The sequence below is a fragment of the Miniopterus schreibersii genome (assembly GCF_964146895.1).
Source record: "Miniopterus schreibersii genome assembly, chromosome: X".
In the NCBI taxonomy this organism is placed as follows: domain Eukaryota; kingdom Metazoa; phylum Chordata; class Mammalia; order Chiroptera; family Miniopteridae; genus Miniopterus; species Miniopterus schreibersii.
In genome coordinates this window covers 1,829,029-1,846,052 of record NC_138104.1, presented here as the reverse complement: position 1 = coordinate 1,846,052, position 17,024 = coordinate 1,829,029, and positions in this window count along the sequence as shown.

The window sequence follows — 17,024 nt, the reverse complement described above, 5'->3', positions numbered from 1 at the left end:
ACACAGTTAACTGTCACTCATCCCAGAGACGAGCTTAGCCAGGTGAGAACGTTGCTAATTCTAAACCCAGTTTTGGAAAATCTGGAAATCTTTCTGCCCTTCCTTCCCCTGCTTCTCCTGGAGTCCCCCCAGCAGAGCATGTGGTCCCCGTGTTCCCCTATATGACCTCTTGGCAACTTTTGCAAATGATTGAGCTGAAAGGGCTTCAGGGAGCGTGAGTCGCATGTGAGAGACGGGCTGTGTCCCGTGGAAGGAACCACCCGGCTCTGCTGGGAACGGAGGTCTGTGCGCGTTCGCCTGGCTGCAGGTGCAGCGCCCTGGCTGGGGACGGTCCGTGTGAAAACCCCAGCCCCACGCCCTTCACGAGATGTGCCTGTTAGAAACGTGTGCTCGGCAAAGTGCAGAGTCTATAAAATATAAAGTGCTATAGAAATAATACTGTTTTGATGTATAAGTAAAAAGTTTATTGCGTAATGATTGGAAAGGCAAGTCTAAAACAAAAATTTCAGTGCATCTGACGTGTTTATGTTCCTGGGGTAATGAACTGAGCTTTAACCAAGGGAAGTGTGTCAAGTATGCTCATCTCTGTGAAGGGCACAGGCCGAGCAGCCATTAGCTGGGGACAGGACAGGAGGACACAGGACGTGTGAAGAGCTTTTCTCCAGCGGGACTGAGTGCACAGAAGTGATGCGGGCACCATGCGGCGGGCGCCTCATCTCCTCTGCCAGCACCGCTGCTATTGGCTTTGTGACATTTCTGCTCGACACTATCATTTTCTGAAATGTATAATTTAATTGAGGCTATAGGAACTGATAAAAAGATTTTTCAAATGTCAAGTTTAATCTTCATAGTAAGAAAAAAACCCTGTTTGGTGGATACACACTGGTTTGAGGCATAAGACACCTCAGGCGTTCACCTTGGAGACAAAGGGTGAACATAGGTCTCAGTTTCTCTGTCCTTGAACTGACCTTCAGACAGTGCTTTTCTGCATAGACTTCGAAAGACCTTGGAAAAATAATTGATCCTAAAATATGAATAAAAAAGGAAGCTCATAGAATAGGTGTGGTAAAAAAGAAAAATGTAGCACAAATTACAATTCTAATTATTTATAACTATATTATGCTAGGTCCTACATTGTCACTAATAACATGACAAGATTAAAATAGGAGAAATAAAATATTCTAAACATCAGTAGACAAAAATGACTTTTAATAGTTCAATTTTCTTTTCTCTCTCAAAATACTTACTGTTGATTTCCAGAAATGTTCCCCACAATACCTCCTTTGGGATAAAGGATATTCTTTCAAGTTGTTAGGCCACGGGGTAAAAAAACCCCACAATGCTTTTTTCCTCTCTCTCTGATATGTACAATTGAAGAAGTTTCTTACTGCAAACTAATATTTCCATCATCACATGGCACCGAAGTCTCTTTCATATCAGGCATAGTAATGAAGGATCACTCCTTAGCCTCAGGCATCTCAGAGAAAAAATCCTCAGCACCTTGAGCATTGTAGAAATGCCTGGTTGTGCAGATGTGGAAGTACACATTTGGACAGGCATTAGGCAGAGAAATTTTCTTCAAAAAGTGCATGGAAAGGACCATGTTTGTTATGTTTGTTGGTGTTTATATCCCTGTGCCAAGCATAGTGCTTAGCACAGAACCCATAAGCCTTCAAGGGTTGTTAAGTGACTTAATGGTATTTGTTTTATGGCTCACCTCTACCTAAAAACTTTATTTCTGGGCTGATCCTCCAGATCCAATCAAGGACTTTGTTCTTAGCAGCCGACTGGGTCTGGTGCCCCTCCAGGGATGACTCAATGAGAAAGGACATGAGGGTAGTTCAAGCCAGGATGGTCCCACACTTAGAGTTTTATACTCTGGGATTGTAAGACTGAATGGCTAGAATCAGGTGATTAAGAGCTTCAAGGAATCATGTTATTAAAAGGGAAAATCATAGCATAGTTTTAAAAGTTAATATCAGCTATTCTAATTTTCAATTCTCTAGATGGGGAATTGAAGGTATGCAGTTTATCCAAAGTAGCAGAAAGAATACAAGATATGAAGTTTGAGTAACCTGAGTTTGAATCTTGTTTCACAGTGTTTCAAAAGTAATTTAGCTTGTCTTCCCTCAGCTCTTTAAGATCTATTCCCCACCCTTCTCTACTCTGCTCTCTGTCCTGGAAGGGTGTTCCCTTTGGATTACATAAGTGGACTACTGGGTCTCAGGAGTCCATTGGGTCTGACTAATGGAGAGCCCCAAGAAGAGTTGGAGGGAGGGAGGGGATTGAGGGCAGGGTGCTTGATCTTCTGGTTTTCTCCCTGCTAGTCACCTGGGCCTGGAAGAATTGATAACTTCATTGAACTAAATCAAAATGGCCAAGTTGCTTAAGCTTCCCTTTGCATATATTGTTAATTCTTCCAGACTATTCCTATATCCTCTGGAAAGTGTCCTAAGGAACTCAGTTGCTGTAGATCAAGAACATTTGTCTGATACTTCCATATATATAGGCCAGTATATATTTTTACACTTTTCCTCCATGTATATTTCTAGTCTGAATAAGAAGTAGAAGACTATGAATACCAATTGCTTTCATGACTATAACAATACCTTGACTATTCTGAAAATATCTCCCAAGAGATTTGGTTTATACATAACTCATCTCTTAGGAAATAAACCTGGACTGTCATTCAGAACATCTCTGGCAGTGATCAGTCAATGCACTGTGCTGAGGAAAAATATCTATCCATGCCAATCACTTGACTTCTGCATTTGTGACACTGCAACAAGCATCTTGTTGCCTGGGAGTGATCAGGGCGGTGAAGGTATAACATGGAAAGGTGGCCAGCACACAAGAACCGAGGTCTGTCTACTCCCCGGTTTTTCTAGGGTGGGCTTAATGAGACTGACTACCAAACTCTTCTTAAATCATTATTTTGGCAAAACACACTTTCTGTGGTGAAGGGACAATGCAGATCTTAATCACACATAGTGTGCTGCTGTTACTCTCTGTCAGATGACAGCCAGGCCTTTTCATTTACCAGCCAGTATTATTATGCAGGTGTTTATAAACTAAGCTCCAGATCTTTCCCTTCATCTGTAAAAAGCAGTATCGCACAACAGGTGCTCTTTCCTCGCCCTTAACCTTTGTAATGCAGCGTGAGCAAAAAGTCACTATTTGCATACTTTCCCTAATACAAGAAACCTGAAATTCAACCAGAAAGCAAGCAAGTCACTTATGACAGATACAAACCCAATGCTGTGATTTGCATATTCACAGTGACTTCTGCATTTGTGACACTGAAACTCTGGTTGCTTCTTCTGGAGTCAGGTTTCCATGAGGAAATCACACAAGGGCTGTGCGATGGAAGGCGACACACACCGCTTGTCTAGGCTTCAGTTTGCGTGACTGCAAAGCAGAGCTCAGGCCTCCCGGCCTCCTCAGGACGGGGGAGCTGAAAACAAGGTTGGACTGGGAAGTGCATGGAGACTGCGCGAGGGCTGTGCTGTTATATTCATTCATGCGAATAGACGTGCCTTCATTTGGTAGGTGCACACAAATATCGGCATTCATGTAAAAGTGCGTGTTTACTGGGGCCCACGTTGTGCCGGATGTAGCTGTAGGCGCCGAGGACAAGTCAGCTAACAGAACAGCAAAGCAGCCCTACGCTCCTCGGACTTTTCACTCTGGTGGGAAAGACAGAACACAAACAAGTCAACAAGTCATAGCCAGTATGTCAGATGTTGGCGACAGTTGCTGTGGAGATCAAGAAACAAAGAGGGGGGCTGAGGAGACCATGGCGATGAAGTTATGTCTGCACTGGGTGGAGGAAGAGGTGCTGGTTTAGGCAGACAGGACGGTCTGGGGAGACCTCCCTGACTGGGCACCATTTGAAACCGGGTAAACCTGAGAACTTTATATCACGGCATTAAGATAATCCAAAGTATTGAAAACAGTCATTTTTTAAAATTATTGCACTGTAAATTAAAATTTATTTTTAAAATACATTATTTTTTAAACTGCACACAATGTTGGTTTGAAAAAAGTAGAAATTTATCAAAGGGGTAACAACTACTTTCATATCAGCTTTATTTGAATAATGAGACTTTTTTCAATCAATAGGAGTGCAGCAGGAAGGGAAAGGAGGGACAGATGCAAATATGTTTAAGATGATTCCATGGGCTCGAACTAATGATGAAACATGAAGAATGACAGAGGAAGAGGAAGGACAAGTGATGGAAAAGTTTGAGCCTGAATTGAAGTAGCATCTTCAGTTTTGACTTGAATATTTATTACTTTAAGATGTATTTTAATGTCTATGTTATTTCTTTAAGATATATTTTTAATTCAGGCCTTCAGCATTTTGCAGGGAGGTGTCATAGAAATAACAGGAATGGAATTATTGAATTTACTGACTTGTTGCTCAAAGAATGTTTGCTGTCCTGCCTAAACATTTAGGCCTGTTTTATTTCTACATTGCCAGTACTGTGTGGAGAGGGTGGAAAGACAGAAATAATTTCATGAGTACATAGAGTCCCTGAGAAATGCTGTGAACATTTAGAGACATTAAGACTTTGGATATGAAAAGATAATAATTTTAAAACTTTATAGGTGGGTCCCATAAGACCTGTCGTGATTAAAGAAACTCTAGTCTAATGGAGCATATTTGGATTTTTCAGTCAATGTGGTGGATGACATCATCCTAATGCAATGGTGATTGTTTTCTACATATTTTCTTAAATGAGATATTAATGAAGCAAATGTGAGATGTATGAACAAATTTGAATAGACTATAATAAGTGTTTAATTTGGGTAATGTGCTGATTTCTTAATCAAGAGGAAAGTAAGACAAAATCTTACAGCTGAAGAAGAATCAAAGTTTGGAATGACTTCATTACAGCAAAAATTTTTCTCAGGTAACCCAATTATAATAAACCCCTATGTACAACAATATATCCTAATAGGAAAAAATGAGATCCATTGAAAATGAAAAAATTCGGAATGCATAGAAATGGAGCCAATTTTGTATCATTTCGCTATAAGTATTAAAATTTTTATTTTGTAAACACAAGCAATTTATTTCATTAAAGCAAACGAATTATTTCCTCTCTCCACAAAAGTGGTGGTGGTGGGGAATCCCATAATTTGCCATTTCCACTCAGTGATAAACTCCACAGATATGAAATCAGCCCATTCTTTGGAGTGCTGCTGCCGACTCTTGCTGTTTAGGCGACCTCTCTAGCTGTCACATGAAGCAGTACAGCGTCCTTGGAAGAGGTACAGAAAGCAATAAAGGTCAAAACAAAACAAAGCCCGAAAGCCATTTCAACAATTTCATACGCTTTGTTCTTCTCTCACAAACATCAGAATCAATTGCTATTTAAGATGATAAAGTGTGGAAAGGAAACCTGGCAGCATCCATTGGTTTGCACCCAACCTTTTTAAGTTTTATAGGCAGGGGCAGCGAGTCAGTGGAGATCTGAAAACAGCAGGTCTGCTGCATTACTGCTGCTCCTCATGTTGGGGACACAGTGTTGGATGACCTCTCAGCAGCCAGCATACTCTACAGTCATCCTCCAGTGGGTGACTATCATTTGCATGAAAAAGTATGCAGAGGATTTCTCGTTGAAGCAAAATCCTTAAAGGCTCACATTTTTATGGATGTTCAACACTCTCAATTAAAACTAACACAAAAGTATTAGAAGTAAAGCAGGTTGCATAGGCATACTAATCTTCAGGTAAAATACTGGTGAAAAACATCAGAGTTCTTTAGAATTTAAGCTGAAAAAATGCGTACAGTACAATGGAAAAGTAACTTCATTTTGTAAACATTTCTTCTAAACTTTAAATACGTGGACATTATCAAAGCATATGAGCCAGTTATATTACTTATTCTTTTACTATTTAAGTCTTAATGTGTGTAACTAGTTAAGCCTAGCCTGGAGAATTGAAAGTTTAGTACACATTCATTTGAAAACTGAAATTGTCTACCACGACATTTTCTGAATGGATCCAAACTGGCAATGTCATTCTACTTACTGATAATGCTTAATTTACTTACTGGTTTAATAGTGGAAAGACCAGGGTATGTGGATTTTGAAGGCAAAAACCCACGTACTTACTCTGCCATTTTCTATCTAAATATTGTTTTTTTCTAAATTATTAAAAATTATAAAATTTGTGCTCATAGTAAAATTGTAAACAGTAGAATAGTATATATATATATATGTGTATATATATATACACATACATACATACATATATATAATTTCCCCACCCTTCAGTCCCACTAGCATTTGTGTTACACAAATGTTTAATATATATGTAAGCATAAGTATTTTTCATTTGAAAATATAAATAGGATCACATTATGCATATTCTTCTACAGCATGTGTGTGTGTTTTAAACAAATGACTTCTCTCCCTGTTTTTTTCATATAGGATCCCTCACATTGGTCCATTTCACGCCCTCTTCCCTTTGTTATTAACTGATGCACTCTTGGCACAACGTTCCAGTTTTCCTTTACTTGTGGTCAATATAATAGATTTTCTATAAATTTTATTAGATCCATTAAGCAGTCTATATCATCCTTGACCTCAAGAAACTATAAATCTAAAGGAGAAGATAGGACAAAATTTTCAGAGTAAAAGGTATACTATAATAAATGTTGAGATGTACCTTATATCAGAGTTTGGAGCATTTATGAAATGGACTAACATTAGACCTCCACACCTGTGCTGCAATATGTATAGTTAATTCTCCAAATGCCTTAAATAGTTTTCTCTAAAAACATCAGGAGGGAGAAAGTAAAAGTAGACTTTGGGACATATTTTAACCTATGAATGCTCTCTCTGAAATAGTTTCTTACTAGATTATACCTTCCTTCCTCAGGAAATTGAAAGGGTGCTCAAAGCATCTATTTCCTTTTTATTTTTTTCTTACATTACTGAAGCACAGGTTTCAACCTTGACAAGATGAAGAAGATTGTTTGCAAAAACAAAAGAGGAATCACTGTTTTCTCAAACGTAACCAGTCTAAAACCAGACAATGGCTATTTTATTTGCAGTTCCAGCCTACCAGTTTTTCTTCTTGTTAAGTCCCATTCTGCATTTATGGTACAGAGAGAAAAGTTCTGGGTGCGTGAACCACAAGCACTCCATGCCTTATGTGCACCCTCCACAGCTTGGGGTTCCCTCTGCTGGGCTGGGTGCATTTGGACAGGGCCAAGATGTGCACCAAGGTCTGCTTTTCCAAGCCCTGGGTCCAGAAGCAGATCAGGCAAAGACTCAAAGCACCCAGAGGCTGTTCTCAGTCTCTTAAGGAGCCTCAGGCTGTAGAAACCCCACGGGGGAGGGGGAGAGCTTTTCCAGCAGGGTGGGGCACTTGCTTCCCCTCAGGCAAAAGCTGCTTGGAAGGTCAATGTCTGCCTGTGAAGGATGTCCTCTGCAGTCTAGGGGAATGACTCAGCACCAGGATCCAGAGGGGTGCCCTCTGAGCTCTAGTCCCCCCCCCCCCGCCAGCCCCCCTGGAGTCTCCCCGCACAGCTCCAGTCCACTCCCCCTCCGCCGGAGCCCAAGGTGAGTGGCTGCGCACGAAACTTTGTGCCTTGGCCCTTCAAGAGGGGGCCTGCGTTTCCTGCTGTCTGTCCCTGGCAGACAGAAACCCGGCTGCTTTTCAGGGCCAGATGTTATGTGGGCACCTTTCTCAGTTCTGGTGCTCTGGGCTGGGGAGCCCAGCCTGGGGTTGAGGCCCCAGAGTCCTCAGTGTGGGGAGTCCCCACAGCTGGGATCTCCCTCTGGACCTTCAGCTGCTGCTTGTGGGGGCCCAGCCAGGCCTCTCGTGTCCACACTTCCTACCCGTCTCTGTGGGGTCTCCAATTTTCCTCCTTGTTTTTGAGGGTGCTCTCCAACTAGTCTTCCATTGATTATTCAGGGTGGTTTTTCCTTATTTGAGTTATAATTCCAGTTTGGTCCCGGGACAGTGTCAGTGTAGCTTCCACTCAGTCCCCGCCATCCTGGATCTCAAGTGCCCATTTCTATGATATATGATCTGTATGTTGCATTGTGTGTCCACCACCCACAGTCAATCATCTTCCATCATTATATGTTTATATACTAATGTTCAGGGTAATCACTACCACTTCCTTCACTTTTAAAATCTAATGTGTCAAATAAGAAAATGGTAATTAAATATACACACTAACTTCTACTGCCTCTCATTAAAGCCAAGGACTTAAGACCCTTCAGAAAATATCTTTATTAAAAAATAAATTTGCATGCCAGTTTAGGCTAGCAGCCACAAGAAGTCACACAGCACCCCGTTAACCTTTATAGCAATTGCTTATCCTAGGGCCATTCAGACTGGGGGGGAAAATAAATAACCGAGACGGTAGAAATAATAATAGCATACAATGTTTAAGAGTCACGAGATAGCTTCCACCCCTGCACATCAAGATAACCTAGTAGCATAAATTATTAAGATGTTAGTAAAGTACCTGTTGCACAGTTAATGATTAATAAATGGTAGCTTTATTAAAAAGTCAATCACTGTCAGTAATGGTAATGTGAGATTGATTATGTCCTAAAAGGAATTAATATCAGCTATTGTTTTCTTTATTTTCCTTTTAATATTTAGCTAACTTTTCAGTTAACTTTCTCTCATGGCTTCTGAATTTTAAAGCTGACGAGATGTTAAGGAGGATTAAAAATGTTATATCCAATAATCAGCTACACTGCCTGCCTAGGACTGGGTAATGGGACTTAATGAGTGGATTAGGCTTGTCAGCCAGCTCCCCTGAGAACATTGTTTCCAATGGCCAATGGGGAGAGAGGAACAGTCAACAGAAAGCTTAAGAACAGTTTCCCTGGGGTAGAAAGAGCCTGGAACACAAACGTGGCTTCAAAGAGATGGAAATAGAAGTTTGCAAAATCAATCTGGGAGAAGATGAGCACGTAGTTTTTGGTTCTGAATGCCAGAGTTATTTTGCACAGCACCAACAGGGAAGAGAAATCGAAATGTTTCATGAAACAAAATAGTCAAAAATAATCATGGCTTGAAAATGAATCAAACAGAAAAATTTCCCAGTCTCAAAATTGATATATTAAACAGTAATGATGCATTCATGTCCAAGGGAACAAATATTCAATTTAAGAAGCCAGACTTTCCTGGGAGAATTTTCACACTGATTTAGATATGGAATTTTTTTCTGAAGTCCTTCAAAATTTTAACTGTCATTAAATACCTGGCATCTGTCTTAGTAATGTAAGGAAGGAAAAATAATTTTCCCTTTACCCTTCTAGGCTCTTGGCTGAGATATCTCCCCAAACCCCTCCTCCAGAATAAAAGACAGATTAACAGGAGAAAAACAAAAGTTTAATAACATGGGTATCTCCTGAGATACCCAGGAAAACTGAGTAACTCCCGTCCCAATATGGCCTAAGTTTTAATGTATTCTAGAACCTGAATGAAAGATGGCATCTTTTATTTTATTATTTTATTCTTATTTTACTTCCTAGAGAATTTTTGTTGTGTTTTTCTATTACAAAATTAATCTCAAGGAACAACTGGATACTTAGTATATTTTGAAGTATAAGCTCATCATCTACAAACAAACTCTTTTTTATTACCATTGTCTGGGATTGTATATGTGTATTTGTATATGTAAAAGGCAACACTGAGTAAAAGAATTAAATATCAAGACTTGTTAAAAAAAAACACAAACTTTTGAAAATATTATTAATAATTTTAAGAAACTATACATCTAGACTAAGAAATGTAACATCAATTATTAGATAATTTGATATATGAAATATTCTTCTGAAATGTTACTTTTAAGTGTTGAGATGGTCGAGTGATTTGCTGGTTTGTGGAAATAATTCTGACTTAGCACAATGAAAAAGACTTTCAGAAACATAAGGTCTTTTGGAAAGGATGGATGTCAGATTAAAAACTACTGGCATACCTCAGAGATATCTGGGGTTCAGTTCCTGACCACTGCAATAAAGCAAATAGTGCAATAAAGCAAGTGACAATTTTCTTAATTTTTCAGTTTATATAAAAGTTGTGCTTGTACTATATTGTGGCCTATTAAGTGTGCAATAGCATTATGCCTTAAAAACAATGTACACACATTAATTAAAACCTACTTTATTGCTAAAAAATGTTGGCCATCATCTGAACCTGTTGGAAAAATGTCGCTGATAGACTTGGTCAATGCAGGATTGCCACAAACCTTCAATTTGTAAAAACACAATACCTGCAAAGTGCAGTAAAACGAAGCACAATAAAACAAACTATGCCTGTACTTTATTGATCCACGATGCATGCTCCAGATGGTACATGAGTCTAGATGAGTCCCACATCCCAGGAAGAGTGGAGGGCTGACTTCATATTATTATTGGGTTTAGAACTGGTGGGTCCACTGCCTTGATGAGCTGCACCAAGCTCCCTGTTACCAGGGCCCTAATCTTTCCTCCTGCTTCGCCTGAATTTCAGAATTATTAGTTCCTACATGTACCTATGCATCCATTTATGCAGCCTTCCAACAGATATTTATCGAGTGTTTGTAAGTTCCAGGCAGTGTTGTAGGTGATGAGCATAAAATGGAGAACAAGAAGGCTTGTGTACACCGGCTCCAGGGAGATTACATTCTCTTGAAAGGGGAGCAGAGAATAGATTAATCAGTAAATACATATAATGAAAATTATTTTAGATGATAATAAATAGCAAGAAGAAAAAAAACAAGATGCCACAAACTTACTTGTACTCAAACTCTTCTTAATATATATAGTAAAATGATGCTATAGCAGCTGTTTTATATTTAAATAGTTTTATGCAATTCCCAAACTTCAATAAAATTAACATTGGGGGAAGTTTGTCATATTTATATAAAGCGTATGCACCAACACTTATTTATGTAATTCTCATTGGGGTAACAAAAATAAAATTATGATCATTCAGTGAACTGAATGAATTGAACAGAATAGCTTCTATATAACCCTTAAAGTATGTAATTTAATACTGTAAGAAACATTTTTCATTGATCACAAAAGATAAATGTAAACACAGCCTCCATCAGCTGATAAATTATCGAGATAAAAAGTAACATGGTTTTTGTTGCACATCCATTTAAATTTTTCAAAAGGTTCTTACTGCATAAAGAAAACCATCCCCGTACATAATCTATTTATGGAAACTCTACTGGTGTTTTGTTGCTCATCTCATAATAATATCTAAGAGTTATATAACAATCGCTAGGCACTCCTTTAACCACTTTACATATATTAACTTGTGTAATTCTCAGAATGACCCTACAAAGTCTTACAGTTATCCGTATTTTATAGATAAGGAAACCGAAGCATTTGAGAAATAAGTAACTTGCTCAAAGTCACAATTAAGAAATGTTGGAGCTGGGAGGCCACATCCTACTCTTCTGATTCTGTCAATCATAATTAACTCCTCTTATCTGTTCTCTTTCGAGTTACTTGTATCTATATTATTGTTCTGCAAGGGTCCAAGCAGGGAGACTTTTAAGAAGAGGCTATTAGAGCAGCACCGGCGATAGAAACCCACACGCGAGATGACAGTGTGTGGGACCCAGGTCGCAGCAGTGTGGGCGGGTAGAAATGACTGTAAATAGAAGAGAGAGCCACCGAGATGTTCCGCCATGAGGGAGACGGGGTGAGAGAGAAAGGAGATTGCAGGATGATATTGAAATGTTTGCTCTTGAGCAATGTATGCACTGGATTGTCATTAATTAAGATGAAAATGGCTGTTGAAGGAACAGGTTTGTGAGAGAAGAAAAGAAAATCAGACTTGCATGTTGGTAGACTTCCAGGTGGGTATGTTAAGTAGGCCACTGGATATATGAGTCAGTACTTCACCAGAGGCATCTGTGCTTGGGGTAGATGGTGTTAACAGCCAGAATACTGGCTGTGATCATTGATGGAATGAGTAGGACTGGAAGAGAGAAAAGATCCGAAGACTGAGCTCTGAAGTACCCCAAAGTTTAGAGATCAGGTAGATGGGGTTTTATGGTAAACCACAGGAGAGCTTTGAAAGACTATTACAGAAAGCACTTCAAGGATAAGGGGGCGATCAATTGTGTTAAATGCTGCTGATATTTAAAGTAAGATAGGAATCACATTAGGCTTAGCAATTGAGGGGTCATTGTTAGGATTTATAAAAGCAGTTTTGGTCAAGGGATTGAGATTAGAGTGAATTCAAAGAGAACAGGTCAAGATGTAAATGTAAAAATCTAAAAATTTAATATTTTAAGAGAAAATTGTGTGACCTTGATTAAGGGAAAGATTATTTCGATACCAAATGCATAACATAAAAGAAATCCACAGAAATTAAACTAATAAATTGGGCTTCATTAAAATTAATTTCTGCTAGAGAATGAGATGAGAAACCATATACTGGAGGAAAATTTTTGAGATTAAAATATCTCCAAATGCGAGTATATAAAAAGATGCTTAACATTATTATTCATTATGGAAATGAAAATCAAAATCACAATGAGATACTGCTACTTACCTATTAAAATGGCTAAAATTAAAAAGGCTGACATACCAACAGTTTGCAGAATATAGAACAGCTGGGACTGTTACATATCACTGAGCGGAATGCAAAACAGTACAGTCACTGGAGAAAATGTATCAGTTTGTTAAGAGTTAAATAGGCGCTAAGGGTTTCAATCAGCGATTTCATTAGCAGGTATTTACTCCCACGAAGTAAGAGTGTGAGGGTGTGTGTAAAAGTATTTGTAGCATCTTTGTCCATCCTTAAGTCACTTGTTGACTGGGATACACTCTGAGAAAGGCCTTACTAGTTGATTCCACGACTGTGCAGACATCAGAGGGCACTTTCCCAAACCTACACGACACAGCCTGCGGGACACCTACGCGACAGGCTGCAGGCCTTTACGGCTCGTTACTGCACAAAACTGTGAGTCAGATCAGCACAGGAGAAAGCGGCGCAGACAGGAGAGGCGGCCGCCGCGAGGTTATGAGGCTGCTGCTGGCTCAACGTGGGCACCCTGCGGCGGCAACCTTTTCCTAAAGCACCAAGAGCGTCCTCGAAAATCGCAATAAAAGTATAGTATAGTACATACATAAGCCGGCAACAGTGGTTTATTATCACTATCAAGTATTTTACACTGTAATAATTGTACTTTCTTTGCAGCTCGCAGCAAAACGCTGGACAAGGCCGGCCAGCGAAGAAGCCGGACAGACGGCGAATAAGCGCTTGGAAAGATCGTCACCGTCCCTTTCCGTTAAGACAGTGCCAAGCAAGAGCAGAGCGAAGCAGCCCTGAAAAACTCCCAGGAGGGCCGAAGTAACTAATGGTGGCGACCCGACGATGAGATTTCACATTACACCTGTTAGAGTGTCTGCCGTCGAAAGTACGAGAAGTTTTGGCGAAGGTGCAGAGAAAGGGAACCCCTGCGCACTCTGGTGGGAATGCAAAATCGGTAGAGCCGCTATAAAAACACGATGAAGGTTCCGGTGAAAACGGAACTACTGTACAGTCCAGCAAGCGCGCTCCTGGTCAGAATGCAAAGGAAGCGAAAACGGGAGCTCCACGGGGTGTCTGCGCCCCCACGTCCACTGCGGCGTCATCCGCAATAGCCAAGGTATGGGAACAGCCTAAATGCTGGTCAGTGGATGAATGGGTAAAGATGTCACACGCGCGCGCACACACACACTCACACACACTCACACACACTCACACTCACATGCACAATGGGATATTATTCACCCATAAGAAAGAAGGAGATCCTGCCACTTGCAACAACATGGATGAGCCCTGTGGGCATCATGGTAAGTGAAATAAGTCAGACCGAGAAAGACAAATACTGTCCGGTCTCACTTATATATAGAACCTAAAACAGCCGAACTCGTGGAAGCAGACTGGAACGGTGGGCCCCCAAGGATGGGGAGATGTTGGCGAAGGGCACAGACTTTCAGAGATGGGCCTAAGGAGGCAGGTGGCTGAGGCTGTAAAAGGGTAGCAGGAGCAATTCTTGTTATGGAACTTGTTCAGGTTTAAAATTATATAGAATAAAATTCACACACATATAAACACACACAATTAAGCAAATGACTGCATGTAAAACTGACAAAATCTGAATAAAGTTGATGCATTTTATCAATGATTTCCTGGTTGTAATATTGCACCACCTTTATGCAAGGTGTTAACTTGAGTGAAACTGTTAAAGCTATATGGGATCTCTCTGAATTATTTCTTAAAACTGCATGTGAATCTACGATTTTCTCAAAATGAAAGATTTTTAAAACTGTGATTCAATGCAGTGTTTTTCTTCACAGTGACATCACATAGGAAACCAAACAGACTTTTAATGGAGTCTGCGATGATCAGTTTATATTTTGTAGCTTCCTGGTTATGAAAAAGGACCCATGGTTGGAAGTTGGAAGGAGAAATATTTTGGTTTAAACAAGAATTTTCAAGTACATAATTTAGAAAAGTTAAATCAGAAGCTATGTTTTATTTATTTTTTCCCATTTCTTTTTTTATTAAATTTATTGGACTGACAATGGTCAATATGAACATATAGGTTTCAGGTGTGGGTTTCTGTGTTACAAGCTCTGTGTATTGCTCTGTGTGCCCACCACCCAAAGTCAGATCTTCTCCCATCACCATCTATTAGGGCCCCCTTCGCCCCACCCCCTTTCCTCTGGCAACCCCCACACTGCTGTTTGTGTCCATGAGTTTCAGTTTTATATCCCACGTGAGTGACATCACGTGGTTCTTGGCTTTTCCTGATTTCACTCAGCATAATATTCTCAGGGTCCATCCATGTGGTTGCAAACGGCAGCGTCTCATCCTTTCTATGGCTGAGGAGGATCCATTGCGCACATGTCCCTCATCTTCTCGATCCTGTCCTCTGTCGCAGGGCACTTTGGTTGTCCCCATGTCTCAGCCGCCGTGGATCATGCTGCAGTGAACGTAGGGGTGCATATATCTTTGCGAATACAAATTGTCAGAAGCTATGTTTTAATTTGTTGTGCTTGTTATAAAGGAGATTCAAGCACTGGGTCAGCAGATGAAAACCATAGCTATAGTCTCTTAACTTTCAAAGATTATAATAAAAACTGGAGATCTGAGAAAGCGTTAACCTTGAATAGTGGGGTCCTGGAAATGGACCGAGAAGTAGAATAACAGCATTATTCATGCAACCAGTGTGCCCAGAGCTGCAGCATTTGTAACGGGAAAGCATTTATATTGGAAAAACCCTCCAACATGCTTAACTCTCTTAGGAATTTCAAGGAATCATAGCCACAACTTATTTTGAATTGGGGAAAAGACAAATCGAAGAGCTCTATGGTCCTGGTATTCTATCATGTCTAAACTAGAGAGGCAAAATGCAACATCATCCAGGCAACTGTCCTTTTAGAAAACTAACTATTACAGTATAGTACGGGAGGCCTGGAGAGACTGTCTGATACTGTAGTTTAAATTCATTTTTTCAATTGTCACTCAAACACTGATCTTGGGAAATTAGATGCACTCAAATAAAAAAAAAAGAAATGTAAAAAAATTCCAAATTATCTATTTGTTCTTTGATAGAATGCATAGTATTTAACCATTTATTCATTTGTACAGTATTTTAAAGTCTGAAAGGACTTAATGTTCAAGGAAATTATTAAGAACAGATAACAAGAGTTAAGCCAAGAAGCAACAGATGGAAAAGACAAACAAGGGTGAAAGTGAAATCAAGTTGTATCTTTGGAATTCTCAGAAAAGTCACCTCTGTGACAGTCAGTTTGCTACAGATTCATTGAAGAGATTTCCACACATTGAAGTACAATAGTCTTAATTAAAATGAGAATCTCTCACCAAAGAAAATTCCAAAGTGGCTATGTGTGTTTGACCAGAATTATATTGTCTTTTTAGTCACATTGCAACTTCAATTTCTCTTCTTTGTAACCACTTTTCTTTTGCTTTTCAAGTTGGTGCCTAGTATTACTTTTGTGCCTGAAATTAGTATAGAAAATGAAATCGTATTGTGCATACATATTGAAAGCTAGTGACTTCAATTATAACTTTTCCCTGGATTGGCACAGCAAAACTTCTATGATACACGTTTAAGTCAACATTTTATCAGTCTAAATAAGAGAATGTCTTGGGTCCATTTTCAAAACTGTTGAAACTGTCAGGGCTAAATATAATTAGTTAAAGGTAACAATAACCTTTCAAATACAAAACCTGGCATTTTAACATCATTATCATTGTAATGTGACATGTTGGAATGCTAAAGAAAACAGTAAATTAATAATATGCATGTGTTAGGACTAAGGAGAGAAAATCTTTAGAACTAAATGTTTAAAATTTACATAAAATTTCCTAGTGAAACAAATACAAAATGTATTTTAAAATAACCAGAAAAATTTATTTTGTATAATATAAAATTCCAAGCCCTGGAATTAACCAACACTCAAGCTCCTTGGCTCCTTTTATTATGGATAGTGTTTAAAGGTTGAAATCTGAGACCTAGGTGCGTGTGATGCTGCTAGGGTGTCATTCATTCTAGGCCTTCTAGGTAGACAGACCTATCAATAGAAGGTGTGCAAACTAACCCAAGTATATAGAATATATATTTGTATAATTATAAATATATTTATCTCTATATTTATTTATATAACCCTATACCTACTAAAATAAACTTGAATTCTTTAATGATATTTCCAACTCTAATCGACCACCACAAGGTTCACTTTAGCATTCCCCTTTGCTTAATTATAACTTCTTTATTTGACAATGAGAAACTCAGCTCTCATTATGACAATGTATTCTATTTTTAAAAGCCTAGAAGACATGTACAGGGATTTCAGATTTGCTAACCCTTCCTCCTGTTAAAAACAAACTTAACAATGAGAGTACAAGGCTTGTGTACAAGTCTTTTTTCTTTAACCGTACAGTATCTAGTCAAAACATTGTTTTCTGAAGTTACTTAAGTCAGCCTCTTTCTCTCCCATCTCCTTCAGTATGGTTATGACTTA